General features: G+C 41.2%; 1 long non-coding RNA gene across 1 annotated transcript; it reads left to right on the top strand.

Annotated features, from left to right (window-relative positions):
• Nucleotides 1–6,715: 6,715 nt before the first annotated feature.
• LOC116690219 (uncharacterized) lies at nt 6,716–14,088 on the top strand. The gene is made up of 3 exons (XR_004332191.1): nt 6,716–6,726; nt 11,386–11,392; nt 13,928–14,088. It is a non-coding gene; the product is annotated as an uncharacterized LOC116690219 (long non-coding RNA).
• Nucleotides 14,089–14,344: the final 256 nt, after the last annotated feature.

Consider the following 14,344-nt stretch of genomic DNA (forward strand, 5'->3'; position numbering starts at 1 on the left):
TCCACTTCAAAGTTCCTCAAGGCGAAGAAGATCAAGATGCTCCAGGATTGGCCGGCCCAGTCACCAGACATGAACATCATTGAGCATATGTGGGGTAGGATGAAAGAGGAAGCATGGAAGACCAAACCAAAGAACATTGATGAACTCTGAGAGGCATGCAAGACTGCCTTCCAAGCTATTCCTGATGACTTCATTAATACATTGTATGAATCCTTGCCAAACCGCATGGATGCAGTCCTTCAAGCTCATGGAAGTCATACAAGATATTAAATTTGAATCTCACAGTACCACTATTTAATTTGCTGACATATTTTAGTATTTGTAGTAAATTTGTTCAATTTCTGTATAGGCGACAAAACTTTTGTCTTGCCAAAATTTGACCTTTCGGTCTTGTTTAAATAATAAATCTTTTTTTAGTGAAACTAATTTATTTCAGTGCATTGAACATCATTTGGGAGGGTTTTAGCTTTTCATATGAGCTATTTCTTACACCAATTGATTAATTAAAAGTCAGGTTAATAGCAGGTGTTTCTACAAATTAGATAAGCGACAAGACTTTTGTCAGGGACTGTACACTCAAGCGCTGGACCAAATTACAAAAACAAAGGGCTGGCCCTTTTCAGGAGTATTTCTACTTTTGGGGAATTTATATGACATGCATGCTAGGTTCAATTAAATTAATTTTATGTATAGAATCAAATCATTACAATTAGTTAAATTCAATTCAATTTCAATTCAATTTTATTTATAGTATCAATTCATAACAAGAGTTATCTCGAGACACTTTACAGATAAAGTAGGTCTAGAACACATTCCAGAATTTACAAGGACCCAACAGTTCTAGTAGTCTCCTCCAGAGCAAGCAACAGTGCGACAGTGGCGAGGAAAAACTTCCTTTTAGGCAGAAACCTCGGACAGACCCAGGCTCTTGGTAGGCGTCGTCTGACGGGCCGGTTGGGGTTAGTGTGAAGAGTGGAAATAACAAAAATAGAAAAAATAGTAGTTTGTAGAAGTTCTTTGTAATAGTTCATGGCATAGCAGGGCACTGTGGGCATTACAAGGCACAGCAGGACGTAGCTGGGCACCGCAGAGTGTAGCAGATGAACTTGGCACCGCAGAACGTGTAGCGGGACCATGGCGACAGCTGCTACCATGATTTTGGAGCCTCCCTGATCCGAGGGAACATGCTGGGAACGGCAGAAGCTCATTCTGTAGGGAGTTGGGTCGGGAACCGGAAGGTTGCTGATTCAAGTCCCCATACAGACCAAAGTTTGGTGCTTGAGCAAGGCATAAAAACATAAAAATACAAAAACATCTTACAAATACCTGTATGGAGCCTATAATGAACATAATATTTGGTTTTGGCAGCTCACAACAGGAAAGTTCTCAGGTGCATTGTTGCATTTCTCAGATCAGAGATGACAATAATGTGTAACTTTGTTACAAAGGGAATTTGTATTGTTCATTACACTATATACAATATACATTACACTATATTTACAGAGTGAATTGTTAAATATGAAAGCAAAGCAGTTTTACTATCAATGACCCAATTTTTGGTTTGATACGGTCATTGGTATAAATACTTGCTTCTGACACAAACTAAATATTTCATGCAAGATGCACACTTTTGCAGGTCAGTCACCATGCCGTGCAGTTTACAACACTTTTCTTAAGAAATGCTCACTGTTGTGTAAATGCAAATTATGATTTAACAAACGCACCAAACTGAGTTTGAACATAATTACGATCGTTATGATTGTATTTCAGTGGAGACATGCCCATGTTGATTTTACATAGCTAAAACAAACCTGAATGATTTAAATTGAAGGCTAGAATAAGTTACACATCTGGCATGCCTATTGTGGTGGAAATATGCACCCCTACATAGTTTTGCGTCCTAGGTCTCTGTACAACCTCAACCTTGTGTCGTAGGCTACGTATTTTTTCCCCACACAGATGAATGCACGTCAAAGCGCAGTTGAACCATGTTGAACTTTGACCACAGCATGCGCAAGAGCGCCAAGCCATTGACACTGCCACTTGCGCGTACAATGTGAATCGGCCTTTAAAGCTCGAGCAGAAAGCTCTCCTGGAGTCCATGCAGAAATTACGGCTGCACAATGAGGTTCTACACCTCCAGTCAAAAGTGACTGAGCCGAAACTAGAGCAGCTCAGGCGCCAAACTCCGCATGAGACTGAGCCGCTTCATCAGCTGTTACAACAGCTAGGAAGAGTAAGCCAACAGTTACAAAAACCTGCAATTCAGCCTCAGCTGATAGCGTCGCAGTGATGATGAGGTGAGAGAAGAGAATGGAGATTGTTCTCATATTGCTCCACAAAGTCTCATATCAGGATCTAATCCGCCTATTCTCGAGAGTCACCAGAATAAAGTAGATCTACAACTCACCATGGAAGATGGAGGTAAAAATCAGAAGGGTGGACAACGTTAATGCTCACTCAGGTGCATTTCCTCCATCTCCAATGGATTACCCTCATGAGCAACATAGAGCCCACTCCTCTTAGTATCGCCACATGCATCAGAAACATTCCCACAGATCGGTGAGGAGTCCCAGCCAGTCATCACGGAGCAGCCGCGCCCACTCTCCTGTGAGCCACTGCTCCCCAGAGTACCTACATGCCCACTCGTCTGAGAATCGTTGCACCACCCAGAGGCACAGAGTCTGTTCCCTTGACCATTCCCATACAGTAGGTAGTAGTAATTGGTAAGGAACCAAACAGTGGTACTCCCCACCAAGACATGGTGGTCCACTATACTATCACTCCCACTCCAGTAGGGCTGTCCCAAACAATTAGTTTTTAAACGATTAATCTAGCAATTATTTTTTTGATTAGTCGACTGATCTAACAATTACTTTTTTGATTAACCTAACAATTAATTTTTCAATTGGCAATTTGGTTCTCTTTGCTCAATTATTTACAATTTACACAAAACAAATTTCAATAAGGTTCAAATCTCTATTTATTAAAATTGTTTAACACTGCACTGTTCAAATAAAATTGAATTGTAGTGCAACCTGGAGCCAGATGTAATAATAAAAACTTAAAGTAAACAAAGCAAGTGCAGAAAGAGTAGTCTGTATTTGCTTTTTTTTAACAGTAGTAGGTCAAATAATGAATAAGCTCTTGTTTAACATCCAAGCTCTTCTCCCTTTAAAATAATATTAACATATGAACTCATTTGTATCAAATAAATCCAACAATAAAACAAATTAATATTTCAAGTCACTTTCAGGAGGAATACACAAGTAAGTGCACTTTTTTGCTGTCCTTTCTAATGGAATTAAGAGCCTAGACATTTATATCCAAATATTTTTTAATATGTGGGTCATTATAATTGACGTTATAAAGGACTCGTGAGATATCTGAAACAATCTAGCCTGGTTGCGCAATTATGGAAGACAGTGCTACAGATGGGGGAGACGCAGCCCAGTTTACCTCAGTCAGTGCAGGACATACTGTATACCCGTGCGCTACAGAAGAAGCATAGGTGAGCAGAAGTTACCATTTTTTGCTGCTGTTATCCTGAGTCAAGGATCCATTTACAAAGTCTACAGACTACCATGTTGTTGTTGGCTTTATGAAATGCTCCCACACTTTAGAAGACCGTGTGCAAGCCTTTTTCTCAATGTGTTGTTAGCTGGAGGCAGTTATGTTATTTTTAGACGCAATGTGTCAACGCAAATTTACGTAATCAATGACGTCGACGCCTATCAAGCCTCAGAGTGTAACCTGAAGTTGTGTTGCCAGACATGCAACAACCGGCACCTACTTGTGCTCCACAAGGTAAATGAGAAGAGCGGTGAACACTAGCTCTCAAATGGATGAGGGGGAGGTACTGTACATTGATTGGCCAGTGGAAGGGCGCAAGGTTCTCCTTAAAGTCATTAAGGTCCACTGACATAACGGAGATCAGACCCTAGAATATTATGGAATCCTGGATGATGGGTCAGAGCAAACCATCATCCTTCATACAGCAGCTCAGCAGTTGGGCCTGCTGCCATCAAGACACGCCTAGGATGTACACTGCAAGGCTCAGGGGCTGCAGAACCACTTCACTGAGCAGCACTGTCTGTTCACAAGCCCGGAGCTTCTGAAGGGAGACCTGGACAGTAATAATGAAAAACTGTGTCAAATGGACGTGCTGCCATTGCTCAGCACCATGTCTCATCAGGACCAAGAAGCGATAAAGCTTCTTGTGGACAAGACCATGGTAGACGATAATTGACTTATGCGTTCCTCCCCTACTGCGTGTTCCTAGCATTCCACAATGGCAAGCACCAATGGAGGCGGTGCTTAAACAGTTACGCAGTACAGAGAGGAGACGGGCTAAATCCCCCGAGCAGGCAAAGGCAAACATTGTTGAGGTCTGCAGGCTATGTAGTGAAGCTGGAGCCAGGAACAGAAGAAACACCGAACAGCTGGTTCCTCCCCCACCATATGGTCCAGCACAATGGTAAGAACATAGTTGTTTTTAGCTGTTTGTTCCAGTTCCAGGGTGATAATCTCAACTAGCTCATCCTCCCTGAGCCCACAGTGGGATCTTTATTCCTGGCTGTGCTACTTGGATTCCAGGAGCATGCCGTTGTCATCAGCAGTGATATCTGTGGAACGTTCCACCAGGTAAAACTGCTCCCCAAGAACCAGCTGCTTCTCATAATCCTGTGGCGTGATCTAAAGTGAGAGGAACCTCCCACAGTTTACGAATGGAGGGTTCTCCTATTCGGAACAACATGCAGTCCTTGTTGTGCGACTTTAGCATTGCAGAAGCATGTGCTGGATCACAGCCAGCCAGGAGACTATGTACGCCAGTCTGTTTTACAATCCTTCTGTGTGGACAACTGTCTGCAAAGCTGAGGAGCAGAAGAAGAAGCACACATCCTTGTGGATATTTTGTTAAACTTGCTTGCTGAAGGGGGCTTCAAACTGTCAGTGGGCAGTCAGTCACCTTCCAGCTGAAGCCATGGCCAGCCTAAGGCACATCTGTGCAATAACCATGCAGTCTAATCAGCATCTTAATGTGCCACACCTGTGAGGTGAATGGATTTTAGACATTTTTGTGAACAGTATTTGAGAGAAATAGACCATTTGTGTACATAGAAAAAGTCTTAGATCTTTGAGTTTAGCTCATAAAACATGGGGACAAAAACAAATTGGCTCAAAGTCTCTGGTCTTACTACTAGAAATGCGGGGATGGCTGTGAAAAATATATTTTGGAAAGTCACTCTGGTGTTCGGTGATGAAGCTGGAATAAAATAGTCTGATACACTACGTTGTCTTTGTTATTTTATAATTCTCGTGCAAGCACAGGGAGACGGTTTAACAGAGGGCCAAAGCAGTCTGCAAAAGTGTTCAAAGTACACGGCCTTTACACAGAAGTTTTATGGGCAAACATGCAGGGGGGGGAGAGGGGCTGTGTTGTTGATGGCACAGTTGCTTATGATCAGTTAGCAACAAGGGAACTACACACACTTACTAAATTTGGTGTTATTGTAACAGCTCCTTTAGTCATACTTTTCCTCATTCTAGAGCAGAGACAAAAGCAATACCCTGTGGAGAAGTTAGCATAGTTGTTCTGTCTGAAGCACACTGAACATAATTATAAACGCCACCATTTTTCATGAGCTAAACTCAAAGATCTAAGACTTTTTCTACATATAAAAAAGGCTTATTTCTCTCAAATCTGTCTAACTCTGTGTTAGTGAGCACCTTTGGCGAGATAATCCATCCACCTCACAGCTGTGGCATGTCAAGACGTTGATTAGTGCATGATTATTGGACAGGTGTGCCTTAGGCTGGCCACAATAAAAGGCCATTCTAAAATCCACTATCATTACAGCCTGGGGACACATCCACAGTCATCCCCCAGCCAGCTAGCAGCCATCCACTATCATTACAGCCTGGGGACACATCCACAGTCAGCCCCCAGCCAGCTAGCAGCCATCCACTATCATTACAGCCTGGGGACACATCCACAGTCGGCCCCCAGCCAGCTAGCAGCCATCCACTATCATTACAGCCTGGGGACACATCCACAGTCGGCCCCCAGCCAGCTAGCAGCCATCCCCATCAGCACTTAACTCCGGTGCTAAGGATGTTAACGGCAGTTTACTGAACTGTGGGGAAACAGACCCCACAGCGGTCATTCATAAAGTTACACCTCCGTTAGTGTTACCGTTACTGCCTTCTCACACAGGTTTGTGGATCTGAGTGTCGCGATTTTGGTTTCATATCGCAATATCGTTACAGCCCTAGTAGGATCATTGTCAATATACCAAAATGTAGAGGCAGTGGTGTTGGAATAGGAGTGGAATAGGGACTGAGTACCCAGGGCCCTCATGTTATGAGCGCCAAATAGATGCTAGAATGAATAGTTGTGGATGTGGGGAGGGGCCCATAGAGAATGCCTTTATAAGGGACCCAGAATGCTGTGCCCCTGTGGGGGGGGGGGAGAGCGCATAAACAAATGCAAGTTAGATGTGTTCTTTCTTGTAGGAATATTTTGACAAGTAAGTCAAAACAAACTTAAACTTAAATTTTGGATACAGTTTGACTTTTTTTTTTTGCAAAAAAAGATGCACTGCAGTCTTTGTGCACTTTTGAATATCAATTTTTCTATAGCTTTAATGCAAATTAAACTACAATCAATGAAGACACTTTATTTAGATGAAGACTATTACCAATAAAGTATTAATTACTTTTAAAGTTAACCAAATTAAACGTGACCTGCAACAATATTTTTGGCTATTTTGCACTGACTTTAGCAACTCTGGGGCAGCAAGGCATACACAGACAGCAGAGGTCTGTGGTATCAAATCAGCTTTGAGCTGACACACGGAGCTTCTCCCTCTCTCCATCTGTATGCATTCACTTGTGTCTTTTATTAACTTAGCTTCTTACCCAGAGTCCTTGTGCTTTCTCGCTTCACAGATTTCATTGGATGTGGTGGTTCTTCAAACATGCGCTTTTCACCGCTTCTGCCTGTTAAAAGGACGTTTTTCCTTACCGCTGGTGCACCAAATGCATTCTCTTGGGGGGATTGTTGGATCTATGTAAATCATAGATTGGTCTTAACCCAGTATATTTGAGATAATTCTAATAATTTTACACTATAAATACAATTGAATTCAAGTCTGGGTCCCTTTAATATATTCTTACTTCTTTTTTTCGGCTTAACCTTAATCCAGACAGTGACAATGTCACATACGTGAAAGTTTACCTAAATGAGCTTTAACAAACATACTCTCCAGAGGGAGATCATCTAGAGACAGACTGTTCCTGTGAAATGATAGACGTGAAAGGTCAGAGCTTATATTCTTGCAACTGATGTTAAACTCCTCTGTTGCTGTCCGTTATAATGAAATTCAGCTAATTTAACTCCTCAAAGTGTAGACTTCTACGCTTCAATTGATCTATTGATCCAGAGTTGTGGGGATTCTCCGAAGCATTTTCACAGCACTTTTCACCGCATCAGCACTGCCTCGGGGCATCATAGTGAAAGCAGAGGACTAGTGTAGCTCTTGAGAAGCAGGGTGGAAGAACTTGATACAGGTGAAGTGAATATAATGACTTAGCTTTTGACATACCAGGGAGACTGGAGCACTTCGGGGCCCAGTAACAACATCCTGATGTCTTGATCCCTTGTTATACACCATCGATCCAATGTCTAAGCTTCTGCATTTTAAGGGCATGGAGTTTAAAGATTCCAAAATGCATTGTTAGTTTTCTACTGAATCTGTTTCTCACCCTTGAAGCATCATATCGGTTCTGCTTATTGTATATTTCCTTCACAATGTGTATTAATTAATTATCACATCTTGGAGCCAGAGATTTTATTTTGCTGGTGCTATGGTTGCTCCACTTTTCAGTGAGGGTGCTTTGAAATTCAGGGTTTCCCATTATTTGTGCTGGTTGCCACAGTTTAATTCCTACTGCAACACCCCCTTCCCACTCCCCCGCCCAACACAAACACACACTCGTAGTTACAATGTAATTTTGTGTTAAACGCAAGGCAAGATATTCAGCTAAAGAGATAAAGATGTAAGGCTTAAAAGCCTGCCTACATGAACACACCTGTGACTATAACATTTCACACAGTCATGCCACAGACAAGGCTTGCACTCAAGCAGCAAGAAACAGACAAGTTTGTGCACTCGTCAGCCTTATTCAGAAATCACAAACTCATGCTGCCAGTTATCAACAACTCAACTAATGAATCAACAGTAAAATAAAATGAAAAAAAGTGTCAGGAGTGCTTCTAGTATCCTTTTAACCACCGGTGCTTATGGAAGGAAATAAAGTTAATGGAGAGGAGCAGGATTTATGACCAAAAAAAGTCATAAAAAAGGAATCTATGTTCCATAGACCTAATGTTGTATGAATGAGCATTCCAATATAGATAACTGTAAGGAATCAAGATGTGTGCCTCAACTACTGAATGCATTAAATTTGTAGGCAAAAAAAAAAAAAAATCAAGCACTTACCATTAGACATTTTTATAACAAAACAATGCTAATAACATCTACAGCAATGCTAGCATCCACAGCAGAAATTCAGATCCCCTTTCTAAAGCACTTCCCTAACCTCGGTGCTACCAGCCGCCCTACGTTGCCCACCCATTGTTTCTACCAGCCCACCCTAATGTAGCAGGCTAGAACCGGCCCTGCTGCAAGGGGTTTTACCGTGGCAAAATAGTGCACGTCGTTTTGAGATTAAATGTACCCCTGAACATCTGTCTCATCATGTCCTCATCAAGCCACACCTGTCCCTCACGTCCTCATCAAGCCACACCTGTCCCTCGTTAAGCCCTCAGTGTATGAATACAAACCACTTTCCCCTCTCCCAGTTGTCATGTTGTGTATATGCTTTGTGTTCCAGCTATGCCTGTTTTCCTGTTCACCTGTTTCCTAACTGTTAACAATGTTTTTGGCCGGCTGTAATTTTTTGACCAGATTTCCTCATTCCATGACTTCCATGCATTATGGAGCAGGACAGAATCCCAATGTTGAACTCTGATCCTATACAGCTGGTGCAGTATTACATTCAATGTATTGCACCGTTGTGATGAAAAGAGAGCTGAGCCAGAAGGCAAAGCTCTCAATCTACCGGTCAGTTTTTGTTCCTACCCTCACCTATGGTCATGAAGGCTGGGTCATGACCGAAAGAACGAGATCCAGCGTACAAGCGGCCAAAATAGGTTTCCTCGGGGGGGGGGGAGGAGATAGGGTGAGAAGCTCAGTCATCCGAGAGGAGCTCGGAGTAGAGCCGCTGCTCCTTCACGTTGAAAGGAGCCAGTTGAGGTGGTTCGGACATCTGGTAAGGATGCCTCCTGGGGGCCTTCCTAGGGAGGTGTTCCAGACACGTCCAGCTGGGAGGAAGCCACAGGCCTGCTGGAGCTGCTGCCCCTTTGACCCGATGCCGGATAAGCGGACGGGGATGGATGGATGGATGGATGGATGGATGGATAAATATATATATATATATATATATATATATATATATATATCTCAGGTAGAAACAATAAAAAGTCACCCAGAGATGGAATTTCCTCATGGAATAAAGGCTAGTTAGCTAGCTACAGCTGATCTGCCAGAGATCGTTCTCCTTTCAGCCAGCCATTTACTATAATCTGTTGTTATGTATGGTTAAATGTTGACCTTTCAATCCATAGCAGCAGCAGCAGCAAAAGGGATGTATATTTGTAGTTGTATCCACATAGCACATAGTATTATTTAATGTAAGCGTGTTAGTGGTAGCATTAGTAAAAGCCCACTAGTGAAATTAATATGTTCACAGTAGTTATAGAACAATAGAAGTAGAATTTTTGAAACATTTCTTTTGTAAGCCACATTAAAACTGCAGGTACTGAGTCAGCAACCCTGCAGAGTAACTAAATTAAGATTCATATTCCACCATATAAGATTAGGCCTAACTTTATAGTGGATTTCTGCACAGTCTAACTCAGTAACACATTGTGTTAATTGAGACTGTAAAAATAGGGCATTATTAGAGTTGAGTAGACATGATGTAAAATAGTGCTTAAAATACACAAGGCTCAAAACAAAACCAGAGTAATCAGTGTGCCTAACATGATAAATCCATGTCTGAAATAGATTTGTAGCCTGCTTCTAAGGGTTTATCAAATCATTCTTTGATACATGGATTTAAATGGTTATAAAAGACAATTTTGTGTTTCTAGAAATAACTCTAGCGCAAAGAACAAGATTATCTCACATTTAGATCAATTATCTCCTGACATTAGCTAGACACTACTGGCAACTTGCAGCTACAAGCTGGCACTGAGGACTGCTGGCAAAGCAGTTAAAGGAAAAGCTTAATTTGCTGACAAATACTGGGCCAAAGGTTAAATAAAACATTTTTGGCAACCAGGACAGAGCATGAAGGCGCATAATCGCCGATGGAGATTAAACATGTTCAGTTTAGAACAAGAACCAGCCCATCCTAGCCCTGGAAATACCAAACCCTATTTCCCAGTTTATTAATTACAATGGCATGATTAATCACATCAGAGGGTGGGCTTAGGTCAAGCAGCACTACCACTGAGCACTTACTGGAGTATGCATTTATCATATGATAATTAATAGCCCAGAGAATAGTGGTTTCAGTTTAAAGGGGTTTGCAAAAGGCTCAACCTTTAGTGCTACAACCTCCAATTTTTGGAGGTGAAGACCTTTTTAAATTAAACCAGGCCCTAATTTTAGGTGATTCATATTCAGCTAAATCCAGACAAAATATGTGTGTCTTGGTTTTCCAGGGTTACGTGCAAATCAGGGTAAGCTCTTGTCCAGTCCAGAGGGAGGTGATCACCTGAAGCTGTTCGGCAAGAGCCACAAACCCCAGAAGATAAATGTACACTCTTTAGTAGTTTAGTTACAACAATAACATTTTAGCTAGCGTTAACAACTATCCATTAAGCACATCGTATCCGTCTTCATCTTTACCGTCTACACAGGCTCTCATTCAGTGGTGGAGGAAGTACTGAATCTCAGTACAAATAACCAGAGAAATATTTACTTTAAAATTAGAGGTACCACAATGACAACCCTACTTAAGAAAAAGTAAAAAGTATTTGATTTTAAATGTACTTAAGTATTAAAAGTAAAAGTACTTTTTAAAAAAGTATGATTTATTCTCTTAATGTATTTATTCTAATGATTAAAAAAAACTGTATGGGATGTATGTCATTTTATTTACGTTTGTTTTAGGTTAATGTAATTACCGTCTGTGGCCCAGTTTATATTCTGACTTACCATTTTAAGTAGTTTGCGTTATTTCCCAGTCTCGGGACAGTGAATGCTTCACACATTCATCTAGCAAGAACACACAGGCTTGGACAACAAGTAGGCTATGTGTCTTCACAGCTGAGGAGGACAGGGAGTGTTTTTAAGATAAACATACGCGTTGTATATTAACCCTATGTGAACGGAGGCTTCACACATGACCAAGCAGAGCATCGGGAGCATCGGCAGTACCGGGAGCGGTACACGCCGGGCCAATAAATGCTATTGTTCAAAAAATGTTTATTGTCATATGCACTTTAGTACAAGTACCACAGCAATGAAATACAGTATGCCCTATTGCACTCTCTCAGCACCAGTCAACAGTAACAATCAATAACAATAATGTAGTTTAAAAAGGGCGGGTCTTAGCGTGCCCATAGCGTGATTTTTAATATTACTGGTAGCTGGACGCGCTGCAGGAGGCCGCTGCTAGAGGCTTCCCTGCGAACTACAAATGTGTGACGGACAGGAAGACGTTTTGACAGGAGGGGGAAACTGATCTGAAAACGTAAAAGAATGTTGTAGAAAGTATAGATAATAGCTGCAAAGTGTAACAAAGTAGTATGTCAAAAGTATACACAATTAATTCTACTTAAGTAATGTAAAGATACAGGAAAAATGTACTTAAGTACAATAACAAAGTATTTGTACTTTGTTACATTCCACCACTGCTCTCATGTATGTTGCTCCCTCACCCACACAGATCATTCACTGGTTGCACCAATCAGGGATCAGTATGACTTTTTCCCCCCATTGTTTCAACAGAGACAGAGAACAACGGCTATGAGTGTAATGTAACTGTAACTTGAGCAGCTGTAAACACCCTGCAGACACTATTTCCATTAAGTGCTTACTGATGGTAAAGCTTACATATTCATATTGGAGAGACACATTTATTTATTTTCAATATCTGGCCGAAATGTGTCTTTTTAAAAATTCAATCCCTCTTGAAGGCTGCTTCGATGCACACACACTTAACACAATGACATAACTCAATGTAAAAGGGATTCAAAGAGAAAAGGAATGAAAAGAATGGCATGTAACAGTCAGTATAGAAACACAGAACATAGACACTGTTGACGGCAGAGCAAGAATATACTAAAAATATACTCCAGTATATCTCATAACATTCATGAGGAAGCATGCAATACAGTATCTTAAAAAAAAAAAGAGTCTAGGCAACGGTGGTCTCTCAGTAAAGTGAAAGTGTCTCAACAATTTAGTTTGGAGGTAAATTATGAGGAAACAGTAACCTGATGCGCTGAAAATTGCACAGTTAATAATTTGTCAGCGAAACGATCGGAGCAGCAGAAACACCTGTCGCGGCAGTGATTACAAAGTGATCAACAGAAGTGAATAAAAACCTTGAGAGGTAAATTCACAAACATTTAATCTAAGTCCAGATGATCTGATTATCTATTGTTTCGTGGATGGAGCAATAACGTGCACAGCTGGTTAGAATCATTAACAGATCCATTGTGGGGGAGACTGCACCGTTTGCACTCAAACTGACAAAGAAGAGACAATTCAGTGGGATGTTCATTAAAGATACGAGAGCACACAGCGTGCTTATCATGTGTAATAGCTGCGATAAAAAGGGATAAAATAACAATACACCAGGGATCAAAGAGAGAAAGGGCCGGCCCCCTTTAAAGTGTTAAAACAGAATAGAATTTGGCAGTTTTTTTTTTATTTAAACACGGCATACGAGGAAGTTTATTTAGTGGAAACTTTATAATGTGCAGGGCCAAAGGGACTCAGACTGTTAGTTGTTGACAGTCAACCCTGCAGGCACCAACAACTAAAAAGAAATGGGCAAAAGACTAAACAATGAATGAATTTGTAGGCTTGTTTTATTAACCTATTTAAATGAGCTGAAAGAAATAGTAAGTCTTTATGGTTACAGACACTAATATCTGAAATAAAACCAGTAATTCAGCACTAAAGGGAGAAGGCTGGCTGCTTGCCCTTTACAGTCACTGCACTGTACTGTTACAGGCCTCAGGCCCAGTGTCCTACTGCTGATAGCTGCTTCCCAGACAGTCCCTCTCCAGTGACCCATGAGCCACATTACTTACAGTAGATTTTCTTTGAGCCACATCACTGATTGGGCTAGTTTCCCACAACGTGCAACCCTCAGGATAGACGGCACTCCCAAGAACAACGACAACATCAGCCGGTGCCCCACAAATAAGTTTACGCCCAAGCTACAAGGCCCCCTAGCAGCCATATTAATTATGAAGGGAGCAAAAAAGGAAGTAAGGTGACGCTATTATACAGCCGCAAAGCCCACAAAGGAGGAAGGTCAGGGTGGATTGATGTGTCAAAGTATTGGACTGTAACATGGTAGATCGGTCAAGTGGTTCAGTTCAGAAATGGTCTGTAGTTCATACATGAACAACTAATTAATTTTAATTTTTAATTTTTTAATTTAGGTTTTTTAATTTAGAAGGCTCACTGCTCAGCAAGCCCAAGCCCTTAGCTGTCTACAGACATCATTGCAGCCAGCATGCTGTGTGTTAACAGTGTCAATGTTTACATATCGATATGCCAGACAGGTGAAATCCCCCTTTTCAAAAACTGAAATTTCATTCAGAACATGCCAGTTTCTTCTGACTAGGGATGCACCGATCCAACTTTTTCAGTCCCGATACCGATGCCTGGCCTTTGTGTCACTGTCAATACCCGATACCGATCCGATACGTTGTTGAATTAATAATAAACTGTATACCTTCCACCTTATACCTTTCTTCCACCATGTGGAAAGGCACCAAACTTTCCTAAGTGAACATTGCTTTCCTTTCTAAGACCAAATAACATAAGACATTTCAGACAATAACATTAGACATAATAATAAAATAGAAATACATGTAATGTATTGAATTTGCATGGTGCTCTTGGATGTGCTTGTTTAAATTGGTAGTATTTTACTTTGCAGTACTACCACCACCCCTCGAAACATTTACTTTGCAGACATTGCGAACAGACGACGAACTAGTTGGCATGGCAAGCAGGAAATATCT

Source organism: Etheostoma spectabile, chromosome 1 (genome assembly GCF_008692095.1).
Source record: "Etheostoma spectabile isolate EspeVRDwgs_2016 chromosome 1, UIUC_Espe_1.0, whole genome shotgun sequence".
Classification (NCBI taxonomy): Eukaryota; Metazoa; Chordata; class Actinopteri; order Perciformes; family Percidae; genus Etheostoma; species Etheostoma spectabile.